Below are 22,235 nucleotides of genomic sequence, written 5' to 3'. Positions count from 1 at the left end.
TTATTTGGTATAAACAATTCCAAATCTGATGATATCCTGAAAGAAAACTTATGATTGCTGTTCATATATCGACCCTTAATTCTTGCATCCATTTTTGCATACATCATTATATTTCCTGATACATCCAATATGCCTTAAAATTTTGTTGATGTCTTCCAATATGCCGTCTATATCAAATAAATATTGTTTATTTTGCGGTAGAAAGTGGTTATAAAGTTTACAAAAGAGTCCTTAAAAATAAGTATAAATTATTTATTATAAGAGTATTTGAAAACGCCAAACGATATTTCGACGATTTTTTGTGGCGCGAAATTAATGAGTTAAAAATAAAAAAAAACCAAACGATAAATAAGCAAAGCCATCTGAAAGTGACGTCACTTCTTAAAAGTGCTGAACAAGTATTAATCAAATATTGTAATTAAATCCAAAACTTTATATTTGTACTCATTTTTTTCATAATGAATAACTTGTTAAAATTTCTAACAAATTTGAGCCTCTATATACCAGTGATGCTTGCGGTCCTGTCAAATTATTTTTATTAAATTATGTTCTGGGACACATGAGAGAAATGTCCTTTGTCCTGCGTCGCACAGACGATAAAAATCCACAGGGATCTAAGGACAGCTGGGCGTTGTTAAAATCTTATAACTAGCATCACTAATTCTGTGGCCTCGAGGAGGATACGCCCTAGATGGATTAGTAGAGAACTAGATAAAAAGATTGCCTGCGCTTTATAATCTGTTGAATTAATTTGAGTAAATGAGCTTTAAAAAATTAGCTCCTTTCTGTTGGAGATAAGAAATTTGGATATTGATTTATACATGTAAATTGCGCAAAAATAAATAAATAAATGCAACGATTTGAAAAATTAATAAAGATAATAATTAGATAAATAAAATTAGAAAAGGCAGTAACTAAGTAAATAAAATTAGATTAAGAAAATGTTTAGATAAATTAAATTTGGTTTGTGATCTTGTTATAAAAATTGTAGTTATGTGTCCTATTTGAGTTCCAACTAAACAAAAACAAAAATTCTTTCAAAATGCATACTTGATTTTCTTCCCTATACTGTAAAATATAGAAGGCTTATAGGTGGAATACTAAACATAAAAATCTGAGCACTCGTGAAGTTTATGATTTTATTCAAGATACTAAATTTAAGCAGAAAGATTACATCATTATTAGGAAATGTCCAAGAATGCTTCCAGGAGACACCTGTCGCTAGTTCTAACTTCGGAAATAAGGCTTAAATGATTAAATAATGGAATCAACGTATTAACAAGAAATGCACTGAAAGGGCTTCGTTGTACAATTTCTCTTGTTTCATTAAATTAGACACATCATCCAAAAGAGAATAAATGAATATTAAAAGAAGTAAACGGTAAAAATGCAAAAAAGCTTTCAAATGCCATTTCACAAGTAAAAGTTTTAAACAATCAATGTTACAATAATGTGATTAATGTTAAAAAAAATGGTAGTCTTCTCAAAATTCCAAAGAAAGAAAAATCAGGGGCAGTGGTCTCCCCAAAACTTTCTCGCATACTCTCTAATACACTTGTCATACCTGAGACATCCATGGTTGGCACTGGCGTACAATAGCTACGAAATATTACTCTTTGGCGCGAATTTAATATTTTTACTGAATCTGTCGTGTGATCCTTGGCGAGTCGCATTTGGCGATTAATCCCTGGGATAAGATTAATAGTATCCAAAAAACGAAATTTGAGTTTTAAATTTGTTTTCCCCCAACCGTTTGGATTTTGACACAAACTATTCTTGTAGTCACAAAATCATATATAAAATTTGATATATTTGAATCATTGCGTTTTACTCTGAACGTGTTTTACTCCAAATTTGGCAGAAATCTACAAATTCGGGGGGAAGTCCTTATGCCAAATTTTATTCGTCTAGCTCAAATCATTTCTGAGTCATCTTTGTCATAGACAGAGAGAGGACGTTCCGAAGGAGGTCTAAAACGTGGAGATTAATCAAAATCTTGAGTTTGAATTTCTTGACGATAACAATACATTCTCTATAATACTTACTACATGAGAAATAAACAGATTACCAATATGAAGCTGACTGCAAAGTTTGTGCGTGTGTGTGTGAGAGAGAGAGTGTGTGTGTGTGTGAGAGAGAAAGAGTGTGTGTGCGTGTGTGTTATGTGTGAGAGAGAGTGCGTGTGTGTGAGTGAGAGAGAGAGAGTGTGTGTGCGTGTGTGTGAGAGAGAGCGCGCGAGAGAGTGTGTGTGAGAGAGCGGGAGAGAGAGTGTGTGTGTGTGAGAGAGAGGGAGAGTGTGTGTGTGAGAAAGAGAGTGTGTGTGTGTGTGAGAAAGAGAGTGTGTGTGTGTGTGAGAGAAAGAGAGTGTGTGTGTGTATGAGAGAGAGTGTGTGTGTGAGAGAGAGAGGGAGTGTGTGTGTGAGAGAGAGTGTGTGTGTGTGAGAGAGAGTGTGTGTGTGAGAGAGAGTGTGTGTGTGTGAGAGAGTGTGTGTGTGTGAGAGAGAGTGTGTGTGTGTGTGAGAGAGAGTGTGTGTATGTGATTTTAATTAACTTTCAGTCCTTTTTAAAAAATTGAAATAGTTGCTACTTGTAATATTAAAATTTAAATTAGTTGATATCCAACTCTTAAACGTATATTTTTGGTTGCTTTCTTCTGCTCGCATTTTTATTATTTAGTTAATAAAGGATAATTATTTATTTTATTCAAAAATATTTTTTTCATGCGATATTAATCAAAAAGACATTTAAATATTCTATTTAGCTTTTGTAATAGTATTATTCGAAAAGGATATTATTTGATAATAGTAGTTTAAATGTGATGTTGTCCAACTCTAAAACATATTATCTTATTTTCAATCCAGGGGTCGCGGTGGTCTGATGGTAAGGTCTCGGCTTCGTAACCGCAGGGTTTCAGGTTAGTGTCCCGATTCCGCCGAAGAGCCGTCGTGTAAGGGGGTCTGTTGCACGTTAAATTCGTCACGACCAAACGTTCTCCCGCTGGTGTGGAGAGGGGTGTGCCAGCTCAGGTGTCGTCCTCGTCATCTGAGTTCAAAATGACGAGGTCCGTCCCAAAATAGCCCTAGTGTTGCTTTAAACGGGACGTTAAAATAACTAAACTAAACATATTTGCTTTCTTCTATTTGCACCTTTTATTATTTAATTAATATAATTATAAATTTTATTTAAAGATAATTATTTCTTTGGTGCAGTTTTAAGCTAAACCATCCTGACATTTTCTCCTTAGCCGATATGAATCATAACTATTAGCAATTTATTTATAATTAATTATTAGTAATTATTAATAGTTTACTAATTGCTAATTATTATAGTTTATTAATAACTATCAGTAGTTAATATCATAAATAAAATTACCATCTTTTGATACTTTGAAGATTTTATGAAACACGGTAATCCATACTAAATTTGAAAACTCGTTAAATAATTATTTTATTAAATTTTCAAACTATCGAAACCAGACACATTTTGATGTCGTTAACTATTAAATATAATGACACGGGCATGAAATTAATAATCCACCCTAATTTACAATGTCAACACTATCACAGTAACTTACCACGTCAAATTTCAAATTCCCAGTGTCTAATCCCCTGCGATGCCAATAACCTGCCAACTCAGTTTTATGAACCTCAGCCTAGGAATACTTCGATGACTTGTCCTTTGTCCTGCATCACAGAGAAGATAAATACCTGTGGGGATTCTAAAGATAGCCGGGCGTTGTTAAAATCATGTAACTATCACTATTTCTTGAAGAAGGATACGCCCAAGTTGCTACGCTAGAGAGGCTAATTAAAGCATCTGTGCGTCATGTGCTTGGGGATTAATTTGGGTAACGCGTGCGATAAAAAAGGGCAATCCTGTCTTAGAATATAACTAGATTTTGTATTCTACCAATTAAAAAAAATATTACTTAATATTGTTAAACAATATTGTAATAATATTGTTAAGAATTTCTGGTATTGTCTTTCTTCGTAGCTAATTTCATAGAAAGGACGAGAGTTCTGCATGTACTGCTAACAAATACTGACTGAGTGCCGGTTCAATGGCGCAAACTTGGCATCCATTTGGTGACTTAACGATGAAGGGGGTGGATTTTGTGATAAAAACGATAGACCCAGAATATTCGAGAATCTTGGCGATGGCTCCATTATAACCCGAGTTCCCACGTTTCTTCAAGATCATTCGATTTAAATCTCTTTCTGAGTGCTTTTAACTGTTGTGGTTTATTTACAAATTGCTGCTCGTGTAGAAGTGAATTTTACATGTGCTGTTTTGTGTTACTTTGTCACTGTTTACGTTACTTGTATCTTCATTATTTCTCTTCAGTTAAAACATTATTTTATGTTATTGACTCATTCATCTTTTGAGCTTGCCCCCACTAGGATAGACTTCAGATAATAAGCTATAATTTCAAAATACAGGATGTTTTTTAAGTCATGGGGGGGGGGGTCTTTAAGCGCTGATTTTGGATATAGAAACAAATACATTTTTCACAATAAGAACGTGGGATAGCACATTCACAGAGCTGGAGCTATAGGTTTTATGGGGTTACAGAGCAATTACAAAAGAAAATCGGAAATGATTGAGTCCCGGGTTATTATACCATTTAAAGATATTGAACAGAATTATGGTTGCAGTTATATTAAGGGATACTCTTAAAAATAATAAGAAAAATAACAGTGGTTTTCTTATTTCTACAGTTACAAGGACAAAATTTTAAGGAATCTTTACGTTTTAACCTCCGCAAGGTCCGAAAAACACATTTTTAGAATAATGTCTGTCTGTGTGTCTGTGAAATGACAATTCAGAAACGCTTTGAGCGAAGTCGATAAAATTTAGTTATTTGTAGATCTATATCAAATTTTGAACACATTCCATTCTCAGGACATATGTCCATCAAGTTATCCGAATACACATGAAAGCAATAACTATAAAATGCAGAAAGCTGGATGTATAAAATTTGGTGCACAGATTCACGTCTTAAAGTGTCGATCCCAAATTCTCATCCATCCAGCTCAAAATGTTTTTAGGTTATCATTGTCAGAGACAGACGGACGGACATTTTCCAGAAATGTGTTTTTCAGAACTCAGTGATTTCTAAAACGTGGAGATTCGTCAAAATCTCGAGTTCGAATTTTTTGACGAGGACTATACCTTCTCTATACAAAATATGCGAGAAAATAAAATTGCGTTTTTAATATATTAACTCTATATGCATCTTCTTTGAGAAATTAAATTTCTTGAAAAATATGGCTTGTGTATTATGTTTCACAAAAAAAATATGAAAATTTTTGAATTCCTTTTCATTTTTTTTTGTTTTGTTTTATCTCATCACCATATTAAGCGAAGATTATAATTTTCTCTAATATCATACTTCAAATATTTGATTTTCAAAATAGAAAATGGCTATGGAACATACAACACGGTCGATATTCATATTGAAAATGAAATTCTGAAAATAACGTCTGTGATATTTTCAGAGATATATCTTTTTATGCTTTAATTTGTTATCTCAAGGGCTTTCGATAATGTGTTTTCGAGTGCAATTTTCAAAGTTTCTTTTGAAAGATAAACACATTGGAAACTCTTAATATGGATCTCCTCGGACCAAACGCCATGTAAGAAAATTATCTTTTTTTCGTTTTCTAGATTATGCTAATACGGATGTGAAATAGCACAAGATAATAATAAAAAAAATTGAAGTCTGATGTCGCAAATTTTTTGTTAATATGTAAGAACATTATTTTTTTTAAGTCGTGGTATCAATCCGATAAAAAGGCAACATCATATTCTAACATGACTCATATTTCGCAATCACCAACATTTAGAAATGCGTTGATTTTTTTACCATATATATATATATATATATATATATATATATATAAAATTATAATTTCAATTTAATTAAGCCCATAGTAACTTCATTCTAAAAATATTCTCTTATTTCGTGATCCAATTCCACTTTCCTCTGTAAAACTAACGCGCCATCAGTACTACGTATCAAATGAAAGGGATAATTCCGTTGCCCTTGTCAAAGGTCAACATATGTATTCCATCGGCATGTGGCCGGAAATTCTATGTTATATAAGACAAGTGATCATTTGTTTCGCGCTCTTCTTTACTTCTGCTTTTGGGCCGAGTTGTGGCGGACGTGCCTTGTCCGCGTCTCTGCTTGTAAATAATTATGCTTTCACGAAATGGATATTAAAATTAATTTAAAAATATAACATGTCTCTTCGACGTCTTCGAAACTACATTCTGCCTCAACCAAAATAATGTTACATATATATACTTATATATATAACATGCTTATTATTTTCCAGACAGGAGAATCGGATTCATGGCGGTCATACGTCCCAAGTTGTAACGTTTGTTGCCAATATATGTCGCCAAATGTGACAACTTTCTTTATTATTTCTCATATCCCTAAAAGCAAAAAATGGATGCCTCAAAAGCGATATATCGCCAATTATCTGCATTTTCTGGCTTCAAAACCCTCAGACCAAAACATCCATCATGTTCTCACGTGATAAAAATTCTAATGGCTTCGGTTTCTTTGATGTCAAACCTTTATGGTAAGTTTAACCGGATAGCTAAGATTTTCAACTGCACGCTACTACTTTTTGCGGTTTGTCGCAATGTACTGGTGGTAATGATTTGGATTTAGGCCCAGAAGTAATTCCGGCTCAATCACGACCTCCGTAATACAAGGCCTCACAACTAGTTTGTGACGTCACACAATTAGGATGATTGCCTGCCGTGAGCAGAATCCTGCTTTCTTCCTTGATGTGTAGGTATATTTTAAATTCACTTAAAAATAACTTACTATTCCTAATATTAAGACATGAATCTTGCATAAAATTCAAGATTTATTTTTTCCCGTGTGAATAAAAGAAACGGCATGATAGAAAATCTTAAAAGTCCTCTATAGCGTATTGACCAATTAATAACATTCAAACTTTCGAAGATGTGAATTTATTAGATATATACATTGAGGTATTGTTAGTTTTCTTGTTTTAATAGTTTTTTTTTTATTTTATTAAAAGCTGTTAAAAATCGTTTTATTTTTTCCTTGAAAATATTTTTTAAAGCTTGAAATTAAATTAATCATTAAGACTTTTTAAAGCTTAATGATTTTAAAGCTTTCAAATAAAACATTAATGTATTTAATATCAGATTTAAATTTTACACCAACTAATTCTGTTGATAAAAAAGAATTACTTTCACACCTTGTTTTTTCACATTAAGAATTGTTTTCATTTAATATATTAGTAATTCATACAATTTAATAAACTAGCTTTTATTACATCTGATTTCACATTTCAATGCACTTATACTTAATCTGAAGTAACAGTAAAGGATAACACAAATAAAAAATCACACACTATTTGATTCATAACATTTTATTTTCAGAGACAATAACAAAATACATTTTGTTTCTTAACTTTATTATAAATTTCACACAGACAAATGAAAATAATTATAATATTAAATAAAGTTAAAATACAAATTTATAAATAAAAGTTAATAACAATATTAAAAGAAACAATTGTGATAAAAGTCAATTAACAATTTATACTGATATTACTTGTTATGCTTGAAAATTTAATATTAAATATTTTTATCATCCCTCCTCTTTTTCAAGTTAGTAATTTTTAATTTTTTTTTTTTCCCTTTCTTTTTTCTGCTTTCTTTACAGCTAGGTTTTTTTTTCTGAACTAAAGCTTTAGCTAAATTATCATTTTTTTTCTTAACATAATTATTTAAAAATATATTTGTGGAGCACCAAACTTTCCAGATAATGGAATTAAACTGATGACCTTCATCACATGCTCCACTATCACAGAATTCATTTTCTTCTAGAATAGAATATGTAAGGCAAGAAACTATTTTTCTTTGATCGTGAAGTTTTAGGAATTCAGACTCATATTCGTTGCATATTTTTTTAAATACTGTAAAATTATAGAGCACTGCATTTAAAATATGTTCTTGCGGGAAAGAAAGTTTACCCCCATTTTCTAAACCTATATGAGCATGCAATTCATATTGTTTTACAACTATATCTAACTTTTTTACATAATATTTTAGAACAAAATATAAATTTAATTTGCTACAATCTATAGTCATGATATATATAATAAAAAATTAAGTTTTATTATTCATTAGATGATTTTAAACTTTTTTTATAAGAGTATAATAACAGTAAATCACTTAAGTACTTTGTAAGATTTTGGTGATAATTATTACATATTTCTAAAAAAAACTTACCTTTTATACTCCATTGGTACTTGAATAAGTTCTCCTGTACTGGTATTAAACGCTTCTCTAACAGTTAAAAACTGATTTTCTGGAAAATGTTTAGCACAGACCTACATATATGAAACAAATATTAGGCTTAGGTCAAATTTTAAAAAAATATATATGAAGTATAATTAAAAAGATACAGAAACAAAACATTTTAAATATTAAGAACAAATTTAAAAAAAGACTATGAGAAGTAACAATAAAACAAAGAAATTTTTTATTTAGCTCAAGCAAACAATACCAAAGTAATTGGAAGCATAAGCAACTAAATGTAGAGAAAACAAAATGACAGAAATGGAAGCTATACATAATTTTAAATGTTTCACAGTTCAAGAGAATTAATTAACTAAAAATTGTACAAAAAAGAATGAAACTTACCTTACTATATTTAGTTGGCACGAAATTGTCCCGCTTTATTGCAGAGATCCATGCTCTTCTAGTGTTTTCATTTCTTGGAAACGAAAGTACTGAAATATTGGGGCTATTTTTCGTGTAATTACTTTTACAATTAGGAACACAGCACGCACTAGGCATCTTTATTACAATAAATTAAAATTAATATGAAAAAAAGATCAGAAAACTTTTAAATAAAACCAGTAACACAATACCAGCACTTCGCTACGCCAACATCTACCGTGACTAACCGCACTCTTTTACACCAGCTGCCTTTAGAATTTTCCTGAAAATTCATCCTAACTCGTGACGTCACGGGCTGAACGCGTTGGGAGTTGTGAGGCCTTGTATTACGGAGGTCGTGGCTCAATCCCCAACTTCTTTGAAGAACGATGAAGTGATGGAAGTGCGTACAGTGCAAGCTAAGTGTGAGGGGACTAAATACCCTCATGTCGATATGAAGTGGACGTTCAAGAGGAGAGAGCTCAGGTGTTGTTCTCTTTATCTAACCAAGGTTCAAAATTATGAAGTCCATTTAAAAACAGCTTCTCTGTTGCTTCAAACGCGTATGTCGTGTAAATTTTTGCTCCCGATTAAAAAGCCATTTCCTCATTCTACTTGCAATGTATACATTGAACTCCAACTTTGATCAAGCGTGGAGCAACTGACTCATGTCAAGCGAACAGGGTTTAGTTTAGATCAAATGAAGTAACAGGTATCTATTCTAAGTGAATAGTCGTAAAAACAACGAGATCTGCCGTCGTCCTGGCATAGGGGTAGCGCGTCTTCCCTATGATCTGGGTACTGTGTTCGAGTCCGCGTCAGGCATGGTTCTTCTATGTTCTATCTATGAGGTGTGTGAATGTGCCACCCTGTAAAAAGGGGTTGTGCAAACGTATGTGACGCTTGACGTAGCCAAGTGTTACTCTTGGCCCTAGATATTGCTATTGGAAAAGCAAGAGTCTCTCACTCGGCTTAAATAGCTGACTGCCATCGGGCTTTTAAAATGCCATAAGTCACAGGGAACAACAGAACGACGTCTGCGTCGGTTTCCCCATCCATCCTCGCCACTTCAACAGCGATTTGACGTCAAATTTAACTGTACCAATGTCCACGTGCTAAAAAAAAGGAACTAGTTTTCGAGTATGGAATTGTTCAATTCCTGTGCAAGCTGCGCTGATTTGGTAGGGACTCGGTTTCGAGAACGGAAGATTCCAAGTTACAGACCCAATTCTACCAAAGACATTCTTCTGCAGTTCTCCTACACGTTAACTTTAATGCCGTGGGCCACATTCCTTCCCAATGGTGTGGTGCGGAAACTTGAAGAGGGGTTAACAGCTTTGGTGGTTATGTATTAGGTATGGGATTTTATAACTACAAGTGCAGGTTTTTGTCAAATCTTTGTCTTAATCGATTTAAAAAAACGAGCCTAAAATAAAAATTCCTGTTTCGGACGCTATGAACCGCATACCAGGGATTTATTAATCAGAAAACCCGCCAAGGATCACGCGATAGATTCAGTAGAAAAGCTAAATTCATGCCAAAAGTTAATATTTCGTAACTATTGTACGCCAGTGCCATGCAAAGCATTCTCTTGCATGGCAAGTTTATTAGAGAGTATGCGAGAACGTTTTGTGAAGACAACTGCCATTGGTTTCCGAAGCAGTATTTTCATTTTCGATTATATTTTTTATATGCACTTTTTAAGTACTAAGCGTTATAATTTGTTTTCATTTATTCAATTAAATTCACGTATATCGTTTTCCACTATTATCGTGTAAAAAGAATTTTTTAAAAAGATATACATCTATTTCGCATTAATATATAACTCATTAATAAAAAGCTAATAATCTGAGTGGACAAGATGGTCGCCAAAGGCAGCTAATAAAGTTGAAAACACAAGTGCAAAGTCAATATTATTGTTTGTTACCTTGTTTTCAGAACTGTGGGATTTTTTTCTTTAAATTATGTATTCCACTTTAATATATAACTCATAAATAAAAAGCCAATAATTTGGTTGGATAAAATAGTCGTCAAAGGCGGCTAAAAAAGTTGAAAATACAAGTGCAAAGTCATTTATATTATTTGTTATTTCGTTTTTACAGCTATTGAAGTTTTTTTCCTTAAATTTTGCATTCTACATTAATAATTAACTCATAAATAAAAAAAAGAAACAATATTGTAAGCGGGCAAGATGGTCTCCAAAGACGGCTAAAAAGTTGAAAATGAAAGTGTAAACTGAATGTTATTATTTATTGTTATGTTTTCAGAACCATTAATTTAAAAAAAATAATAATATGTTTTCCAACACAATAATAAAAATTCAATAATTTGGGCGCACAAAAATGTCGCCAAAGGCGAGCAAAAAATTTGAAAATACAAATGCAAACTGAATGTTATTATTTGTTTCCGTGTTTTCTGAGCTGCTATTACGTCAGAGCAAAGAAAAGCGGACTTTGTTATTATTAATTTTATATAAGGCCACCTAAAATCAAAACATAGAAATGTATGAATAGTTCTTTTCGAGCTCCTTACGAAGAGCTATTTTACACTTGGCGAATTACAAAATTGGAGCTTTTTTTCATTTATCGCCAAACATATTTCTATATTATGTAATCGATATTGAAGGAAATATGGCTTTGGTTATAGGATTTATTTCGGTGAGCCTTCGTTCCAGCGTGAACATTTTCACGTCTCCTTGCGTCTCTGTTAAATAAGGCCTGAAAAAATGGAAGTGGAATTTGGATTTATCCACGTGTAAATAAAATGTCTCCATTTTTCGGATAAATAACTTCGTAGCGATAGATTTCAAAATGGAAAAGATTTTTGGATAGATTTTTTTTTATCGATTGAAACCGAAATTGTTTTCCTTGTTACTATTAATATTTCATTAAAACCTTTTTTTTTTTTTTTTTTTTTTTTTTAGATTTTGAATGAACAAAGTACGAAGATCAATTTCAATTCCCATGTAGTGGAGGTTTTATTATTTAATTAATAGATATAAAGACCTGATTTTAATAAAATTTATGAAATGTTGCAGCTTTATTTACAATTAAAATTCGACCTCTGAAACAAACAATTATTTTTAAACACTGTTGCACCATCGTATGATAGAAGAAAATGTTTAAAAAAATCCAACAGCCATTAATTTCGGCGGATCAACTGTTCTCTAAAAGAGATTCATTATGAATAAGATATTAATTGATATCCAATGCAGACATTATTTGTAGTGAACCATCTAGTCGCTAATGGCGGCTAGTATGGAATGAATGGCGATGGAAATACCACAGCAAGATGGTGTGCGGAATGGTACAAGAATAGACGAATGCCAATTCAACAACATCAAAGCTTTGCAAAATTGCTCATGGGCTTTATTATTAAAGAATACTTAGGAAATGAAAAAAGCAGGAAACTTTCTCGCATTCTCTCTAATAAAGATCTTAACCCAGAAAACGCCTTGCATGGCACTGGCTTTGAGTAGCTATAAAATATTAACCTTTGACGTGAACATAGCTTTCGTACTGAATCTATCGTTCCATCCTTGGCGGTTTTTTTTGGCGATTAATTTCTGACATGCTGTAAATAGTATCCGAAAATCGAATTTGTGTTTTAGACAGGTTTTTTCCCCCAACAAATTGAAACAAAAACCCCAACCAATTGAGAGCTCAAGTGTCGTCCTTGTCATCTGACAGTGGATCAAAATTACGAGGTTCGTCCCAAAATAGACCTAGCTTTAAAACGGTATCTTAATATAACTAAACTAAACTAAACCCAACCAATTGAAACAAAAAATTGAAACACTTGTAGTCACAACACCCCATACTAAATTTGATATATTTAATTCATTTCGTTTTTGAGTTACCGCGTTTCTGAAAATGCAGATGGACAAATCGACCGAGATGGCCAGTATCTCATTGGATTTGGCTCAAAATTTGACGTCTACACTATAGATGTCAAATCTGAGTACAGAATCGGATAAATTTAACTCTCTTTCTTTTGTAATTATAGTGTTCATTTATTTTCGAGCAGACAGACTTCCTCTGGACGAATTTTGCCCTAAATTTGACAGATATCTGCAAATGTGGTGAAAAGACCCAGTACCAAATTTCATCCTTCTAGCTCAAAGCATTTTCGAGTTATCTCTGTCACAGACAGAAGGACATTTTTCAAACATGATTTTTCGAACCCAGGGAGATAGATTTGAAACGTGGAGATTCGTCAGAATCTGGAGTTAGACATTGTTAACGGTTACTATAATAACAAATCTGTAATTTGGCTACCCAGCACGAATAGTGTCATCGTGGGACAAACCATTCAAACCGTTGTTGTCCTGTGCGTGCTGAGCTTGGCGACCATTTGGCGACGAATTTGGCGAGTTTGGTGACTAAATGGATCATACTGGAAAGTTCGAGAAGTTTCACGATCCATCCACTAAGAACCGAGATACATCCAGATACGTCCTGAATGGTCTGGAAGATTCTAGCCCCGCCTCCCGGAACTATATAAGACAGGCACTCTCGAGCTAGTCGGAGTTGCCACCAAGTAACAGATTCTAGAGGATTAGACAGCAAGCAAGCTGCTGCACTTAGCGATTAAATGCGCTGTGTTATTACAATTGATTGGCGGTATTTGTGGAAAAAAAATTTGTAACATTGTACTTTCTCTATACTACGTATGCGAGAAAGTAAAAATTAAAGTATGATGCGCAGCTACCACGAGCGAAAAACTCACACTCTTGACCCTAGAAGAGTCATTATGTCAGATGAAAAAAAATCATGGCATAATCATAATAATCATTGTTTTTTGTGGTGCCACTTCTCAGTCCATTGTGTGGTTCATTTCATCCAAAGAGGACATATTGTTACAAACCTGTAATTTTGCTTCCCAACACGACTAGTGTCATCGTAAGAAAGACAGTTGTACGATCTGTCCTGCGCATGCTCAGCTCAATGAACTCAGAGCTTGGCGACTTGGCGATGAATTTGGCGACAAAATGGATCATACTGGAAAGTTCGAGAAGTTTCACGATCCATCCAATAGGAACCAAGATACACTCAGATACGCCCTGATTGGTCTGGAAGATTCTAGCCCCGCTAGAATCTTCGTGAGTCGTGTGTGAGAGTAGTCGGAGTCGCCCACAAGTAGAGAAACTGGAGGATTAGACAGCAAGAAAGCTGCTGAACTAGCAATTAAATGTGCTGCGTCATTACGATTTATTGGCGGTATTTATAGTAGAAAAATTTTGTAACAATATATAACCAATTCATCTGTAACGAATCCAAGGATGAATAACTGGATGCATAGAATTCAAGAGCTTGCGTTGTTTAGACACAATATCACAATCAAAAGATTTAAAACATCCGCTATGCTTGTACTTAAAATTCAGCATAAAAGTATGTATTTTTTCGACACAATTTAATTAAAAAGATGAAATTCGAAAAAAAACCTTCTAAGTAGATTTTATGCTCGTTGGAAATTGTTCAAATATGCCTAAACCATATTACGAGAAAATATAGTGCTTATGTTATTCTTTTAAATTGTGCCCATGACAAAATTGAATGCAAAAACTCAGAATGGAAATTTTGAAGAACAAATTTTAAATCCATCTGGAAGGGTGTCCTTAAAACTTTTCGCATACTCTCTAATAAACTTGTAATGCAAAAGAACGCATTGCACGGCACTGGCGTGCAATAGGTACGAAATATTAACTTTTGGCTTTAATTCAACATTTTTACAGGAATCAATTACTTGGCGAGTTTTTTGGCGATTCATACCTGGCCTACGGTGAATAGTATGCGAAAATCTAATCTGTGTCTTAGACGCGTTTTTTCCAATCGACTGAAACAATTTTTTTTTTTTTTTAAATCTACACTTGTAGTCACGAAATCCCATGCCAAATGTGATATAATAAAATCAGTGTGTTTTTGAATTATCCCGTTTAGATGTTTCTGAAGGCACAGGCCGACAGGCGTCCAACCTCTAGTTGGATTTCGCTCGAAATCTGGTAGAAGTTTATACTAAAAATGTCAAATCTGGAATTTTATCTATCGAACTGTCTTCGTTTTGTAGTTATTGTACTAACTTATAGTCGAATAAGCAGACAGACAGATAGACTTCCTCTGAAGGGATTTTGCTCAAAATTTGATTGTTATTTACAAATTTATTTTTAATCCGAAATACCAAATTTCATCCGTCTAGCTCAAAGCATTTTTGAGTTATATTCGTCACAGATAGACAGACAGACGGACATTTTCCAAAAATGTGTTTTCCGAACTGAAGGAAGTCTAAAGCGTGGTTATTTGTTAAAATATCGAGTTCAAATTTTTTAACGATTACTATACGTTCTGTATACGAAACAAAAACGAAGCAACAAAAACATTAAATCTTTTTTTACACATTTCATAAATATCATATTCCATGTTAAAAGTGAAATTAATTTTAAATCAGATATTCTTATAATCTAATCACATATAAATTTGGAAAGATAGTCATATTTTCCTTTCAAATTCCATCTTGGAGAATTGTGAAAATCTGCATCTTTCCTTATTCACCGATTATTTAATCGATATCGAAGAAGATACGATTCAGATTATAGGATCCTTTTTATTGAACTTTCACCACAGTAGGAAATTTCCCCCTGTTTAAGCTTCTTGGTTAAATGGAAAAGCAGGAAATTGGAGTTGAATTTATTCACGTGAAAGTACAATGTCACAATTTCTTTTAGTTAAATCTGTTTATTGGTATCGATTCTTTTCCTTCTAGAGTAGAAAATGCATTAGAATAAATTTTTTCGCTTTTGATGGTACGGTAAATATTGAAGATGCTCCTTCTGAAAATACTATTCTCAATCGATTTTTTTAGTTCTCTATCGTTATCGATACATAAAAATTTTTCCTTTAAAATAATAAGATCGTAATGTTGCTTATTTAGTCATACTTTTGGATTCTTATCGAAAGATAGTCTCATAAGGCATTTTAAAGTCCTTTAATGTAATATTTTAAATTGATCATTTTATAATTAATTTAAAAATTTTCTTCAAAACGAACAATTCTAGTTTTACATTCAACTTTAAATGAAAAAAATATTTAGTAATTTTAGAACTTTTACAGCGATTCTTGGAGAGTAACTAATCCATTGAAAATATTGATTGTGATTCATTTCAATCAAATCTTATACGCGTAATTTTCTTATGATTTGATTTCTATTGATTTCCCGAATTGTGGCATTAAATTCATGTTATTTCAATAATCTTATACCTGTTCGGTTCATGGTGTACATGAACCATTCTAATACAACTAAATCTCAGGCTGCTATCATTTTGCTTTCTTACTTAACATTTTACACAACACAGCCTCCCTTCTTCTTTCTTCTAACAACCAAAATAATTAAGCGATTTATATTTATTGAAACAAATAACGATTTAAATTTTATTGTAATATCGATTGCGGAAAATTATGCAAAAAAAAATGTTGTTGAAAACTATTAAAATTTAGAAAAAAATTTGAATTTAGAAATACAATTTCTCTAGATTGCAAAAAGAAAAAAAAAATTGCAACTTCTGATATGATATAAAAAATAACTTTTTTATAATAGGAATTTTGGAATTTATCACGGAAAAATCCAAATCAATTAAAATAACGGCGTCCTTGCATAGGGGTAGCACATCTTCCCTGTGATCAGGGCATCCCGGGTTCTAATCCCAAGACGGGCATGGTTGTTCTTCATCTGTGTTCGATATGTGAGGTGTGTGAATGTGCCCCCATGTAAAAAGGGGTTGTGCAAGCGAAAGTACGAGTTTCATCTTCATATGAGCTAGAAGTCAGACTTCTGTCCTCGGATGCTCAGGGGTCTTTACCCTCAGAAGCTACTGCGCCCCCTTTTCGTGGTAACGTGAACACGACATCGGCATCATCAATTAAAATCCAAACTAAAGCTTCGAAAAATTGATATAAAGTAAATATTTCCATCCTCCAAACAATGTCTGTGTCAAATTTGGTAACTCAAGGTCAAACCATGCTCCCTGTAGAGCTCAACATATCTATACATATATGCTGAAAGGGAGATATATCTTATAATTGTTGTGTTTATTTAATGCCAATGAACATGCAGATTTTTACAGTCAATAGGCAATCTGCTGTTCATAATGTGTTAATGGAAGTTGACTTCTTACTATTCAGTTCAATTATCTTTTCTACAATCTTTTTCACACCATATCACCAAGGAGCACCCCGAATATGAAATAAATAATTCTCATATTATAAATCAGGTTCTCACAACACTGGAGTGTGTGATAATGGTGGCGCTGTCTAGTTAACGCGTCCATCGCACATGACAAATCGTACCTTTGTCTGAGAGCGTCATTTGAAGCGTGATTTGTAATGCGGGTTCAGCATGCGCATGTCTTTTAATAATATAAAATGACTTATAAAGGAGGATGGGTCATTTAATTCATTCTAGATGCCTATTAAGGAAAAAATTAAAGCAAATCTTCTTGTATTTGGATGTCCCAAAAGTTTCTTTCTCATCGCGCTAAGAATAGCCTTATCTGGCTCTGCTTGTGCAAACATGCAAACTATTAGACGTCTTTGCCTTGTGCAAACTATTTGACGTCTATGTCAATGGTTTAGTCGTCCCAGAGCTCTACTACACCCCTAAAAAGTTCTTTTGTCCATTTGGTGTGATTGGAGAGGCGTAATTTTCTACGAGTTCCTTTTTCAAGGTAAAACAATAAATTGTACGAAATGCTGTCATCAACTGGATCAATTAAAAGCTGACATAGCTAAAAAACGTTTAGAATTAATGAACCGACGAGGCTTTGTCTTTCATCATGACAACGCGAGATCACATATTGCATTTGTCGTAAGAGAGAAGCTTTTACAGTTTGATTGGGATGTTTTACCGTATCTTGCATACTCTTCATATTCTTTCTATTGTGGTGAAAGCTTATAAGCCCGAAAACAGCTACACGAGCAGTTGCTTTTGTATTGTGGTCATGTTACTCGGTTGCGGGCCACAAGGTCCCAAGTTCTATCCTCGCTCAATTCAATCCGCCACATTGGTGACCTCGAACAATGAGCCTTCAACCTTCTTACAGTAGTTGTGGTGCCATCTACCCACAGCAAAACCAGTCGTCAGATTCACTTGACGCAGCAACACACAAAAAAAGGACGAGGCAGCACAAAGTCGTCAGACTCACTTGACGCAGCAACACACACACAAAAAAAAAGGCCGAGGCAGCACAAAGTCGTCAGACTCACTTGACGCAGCAACACACACAAAAAAAGGCTTAGGCAGCACAAAGTCGTCAGACTCACTTGACGCAGCAACAGCATCAGCAACCACTTACACACACACGCTCGCCATAACACTTGGCGCTACTCAAATGGGTATAGGCGCATTAGAATCAACACCTAATACATCACCACCATATCGTTCGTCTCACCTCCGACTCACTGGAGGGAGAGTCTGTGGTAACAGCTATGCTACATGAGCAACTGCTTTTGTATCGTGGTCATGTTACTGGTCTGCGAACCACAAGGTCCCAGGTTCTATCTTCGCGCATCACAATTCGCCAAACTATCCTTAAAAAATTCTCTTCGCGATAAATTCTTTAAATCCATCAACGACTTAAAAGCGCACCTCGGGGATTATTTCTTGTCCAAAACACAGCAATTTTGGAAAAGGCATAATGAGGCTTCCTGAGAGTTGGAAGAAGGTAATAGAGCAAAAAAGATTCTTACATAACAAAATAAATAATATTTTAAATATCAAATATTGTATATTCATTTCATATTAGAAATTGGGTTTGATGGAGTTTACTGGCGCTAAAATCATTTCTGATTAGCTTGTTTCTTATTTAAATCTAATTATGTATCACGAATTTCTTTCGCTACAGACATTCTCATTTGAAAATGAAATTTGGCACGTTTCGTGCTTTATTTCTATTAATAATAAAAATGTGTGTTATCTCTACTAATAATAAAGATTGGAACAAAATTTTATGCAAATTTATAATTCTGGAGGTAAAATTGTAACAAAATTTTATTTGTCTAACCATTCACGGTTTTGAGTTAAAGTATCCGCATCAGCATATACAAAGAAATGTTTTCAATTCAATGGAGTGCTTCCAATGTTTAAAACATTTCGCCGTTTTTGTTGGTTCGTTGCCAGATTTCATTTGTTTAATTTGTTCCACTTTTTCATTATGCTCATAAAGACAAAACTGCATTTCAAACAAAGTCCCAAAAGGATCTAGAATAAAAAGATTCTCAAAGACGAATTATTTTAAAGATTACAATGCTTTCTCTCTGTATATCTTGTTGAAGAGAAAATGAAGAAGACGCAGGTGCGCGAGTTAAGCCCCTCATATAAAACATACCTTCCATGCTGAAATTAAAACAGGCCTACATGCAAAGAATTTTTGGGCTTGTTTTTACTTTTTTTTATAATTTAGATTTGTGGTATATATATTTGAGTTTAATTTTTTTTCTTGAGTTAATTATGTAAATTTACTTTCTTTTTTCTTTGGCATCTTTTCCTTTAGGTACCCTCATTTTTTTTCTATTATAATCTTTCGTTTAATTTCACTTTTTTTGTAATTTGGGTTTCTTTTAAGAATGTATTCCTAAGTATATTTTACATTTCTTTTTCATTTGACTTGACAATGAATAATTTACCAATAATCCCACTTAAAACTTATCCACGTCGCAATTTACTCCGATGTATATATTTCATTTATTCATTCTTTCTTTTTTTTTTTACTTCTATATATACGAAATATAGAGAAAGTACAGAAATTATTAATAAAAAATATAGAACTCGATATTTTAACAAGTATCTACGTTTTAGACCTTCATGAGTTCCAAAAACATTTTTTTGGCATTATGTTTGTCTATTTGTCTATGCCAAAAATAATTCAAAAATCTTTTGTGTTTGATAGAAGAAATTTGTTAAAAAACTTTTATACCAAATTTTCAAATTTCTGACATATTTTGAACGAAATTCATTTAAAGGAAGTTCGTCTGCCAGCTGTTCGAATATAAGTATACTCAATAACTAAAACACATAAGACCTAGATAGATAAAATTTGGTACACAGATTTATGATCTAAAATGCAAATTTTTATAATTTTTTTAAATTAAATCTAATAAAATGGTTGACCGTCTGTCGGTTTGTACTTTCACATACATGTAAATGCGAAAACCCCAAAACACAATGACTTAAATATATAATATTTCATACGTGATTTTGTGACTACCATTGCCGATCTGTGGAAAATTTTGGTCTATCATGTTTAAACAAAAATTCGATTTTTGCATACTATTGAGAGCATGGTAGGGACTAATTGCCAAAAAACACATTAAGGATCACACGATAGATTTGGAAAAGTCAGCCATCTGACTCTCCGACCCGCCACGAAGCAGCACGGATTTAAACCATAAAACTGAATGACCGGATCACCGCAACAGCAACACTGGCGGGGACTGTGGTCGAGTCCTAAGGGCCATCACCGGCCACGGTACAACCCTCCCCGAAGGAAGTACGTCCCGTCATCGATGTGAGGAACTATATCCCCCACCTTTTTGTGTACCCTCCAAGGTGACGAGATCCAACCACCATGCCGGAAGCATCTCATCCTCATTTCGAGGTGCTCCCCCGGGGGTAGATGGATTTGGAGAAAAAAAAATTAACTTCACACCGAACGTTACTTTTTCGTAACTGTTACATACCAATTTCATGCAAAGCTTTCCCAGCCTTAACCAGGGTCCTCAATTTATTGCCTGAAATTGCCAGGGTCCTCTAATTTTTAGCAAGACCACGCCCACTGTTTTAATTCAGTGATGCTTTGTAGATTAAATAGCAGTTAGCTACATTTGGGGACTAGTTGCTTGCCCTCCATATTAATAAAATTAATATAGTAATTAATGTCACCGAATTTTGATAAGATGCATCTTATTAATGGAAGTGCTTTTTTAAATTATACTTTCACAATAAACAAAGTCTGGTAAGTAATTTTGTATGTTTAAAAACAGATTCATTCAGAAACTTAACAATTTAGGATAAATGAAATGTGGTATGTGATCACGGGACTACATTGTGTGTTCTGTGCCAAAAATGAAGGTTTCAAAATATTTTTTTTTTAATTCAATACATATTTGGGTTCATAGTATTCATGCATAAACTACATCTCAGCGAGTAATAGCCAATGATCGCACACTGTTGGGGGTGTTTCGACACTGTTCTTCATCAGATGGTGTGCAGCTAGTAATACACCAGTACTAGTTATCTCAAATAATTATCATGGTTGGACTTTGAAAATAAAAATCTGAGCACTCATAGCATGGGACTTTGAAAATAAAAATCTGAGCACTTATAGCGTTCACAACTTTGCTAGACCTCCACAATTTTATGCTGAGAGGGGAAGAGGCTTAACATCTTTATTAGAGAATATGCGATTGGTGAGACTACACCCAATAGTTCATTTCTTGAAGTGCGCTTTTATTATTTTCAAATATATATTGGTTATCCATGAAATAACAAAAAAATGGGTGCACATATATACTAATCGCCTAAGATGACCATCTCGTTCGATAAGAAAATCGGTTTTATTTGATTTCAGATAAATCGATCTTCATGCCCAGAATTCCGCCAAATTCTTTCACATTAAATCCGTGTTGTTCTAATTATCTGACATGAATTCTGTTTATTATGTAAGTCAACCTTTCTAACGGAGGCTGCCCCAAAATATTATAAGGCTTTAAAAACTAAAGTCGCCGCCCGGGACCTGGCAGAAAGGCAGCGTGTCTTCCTCGCGATCTGGCCGTCCCGGGTTCGAGTCCCGGTTCGGGCATGGTTGTTCTTCTTCTGTGTTCTATCTGTAAAACGAGTGGATGTGCCCACCTGTCAAAAGGGGATGTGCAAGCGAATGTTGTCATGAAGTAGCTAGGTCGTACTCTTGGTGCTCGATCGCGCTATTGGAAAAAGAAGAGATACTCACTCGGTTTAAATCGCTGACAGATAACTGGCAGAGGTCTTGTAAGGTGCCATAAGTCACAACAACAAAAATTTCCGGATGATAACTTGTAAATTTCGCTGTATTGTAACTACGCATTTTTTATATATAAATCTTGTAAATTGCACAAATATTAAACAAAGTCCCTTTTCTTTAACTTTCAACAATAGAAAAAAAAAACATCGGCAAGAGGGCTCCAGTCCATTAGTGGAAATTAGGCAAAAAAAAATATTCTTTAAAAATTGCCAAATTTTAACAAAAATTTGAAAGGCTACTAAAATGGTAACATTAATATTTTTAAATTTTGAAACTGTATAAAATTTACTTTTGTGCCATTATATTTTCGGAAGTTATCCCGTAAAAACACCAACATTCAGGTTAAATTTTAATTGAATTAAAATTTCCAAAAATTCTCTCCGAAATGCACATTTTCTCTTTCTAAGGTATGTATGTACGAAATTTAGTTGTAGGTCCTTAATAGTCCGGAATACAGAATATCAACACACAT

The 22,235-nt window shown here is 33.6% G+C and overlaps 1 protein-coding gene across 1 annotated transcript in view; it reads right to left on the bottom strand.

Annotated features, from left to right (window-relative positions):
• LOC129956501 (uncharacterized) overlaps positions 1-22,235 on the bottom strand; it is a 347,055-nt gene that overhangs the window by 210,871 nt on the left and 113,949 nt on the right. The window lies entirely within an intron of this gene.

This window comes from Argiope bruennichi, chromosome 11 (genome assembly GCF_947563725.1).
Source record: "Argiope bruennichi chromosome 11, qqArgBrue1.1, whole genome shotgun sequence".
Taxonomy (NCBI): Eukaryota; Metazoa; Arthropoda; class Arachnida; order Araneae; family Araneidae; genus Argiope; species Argiope bruennichi.
The sequence above is the reverse complement of the archived record's forward strand: the minus strand, read 5'-3'. Positions and strand labels throughout refer to the sequence as shown.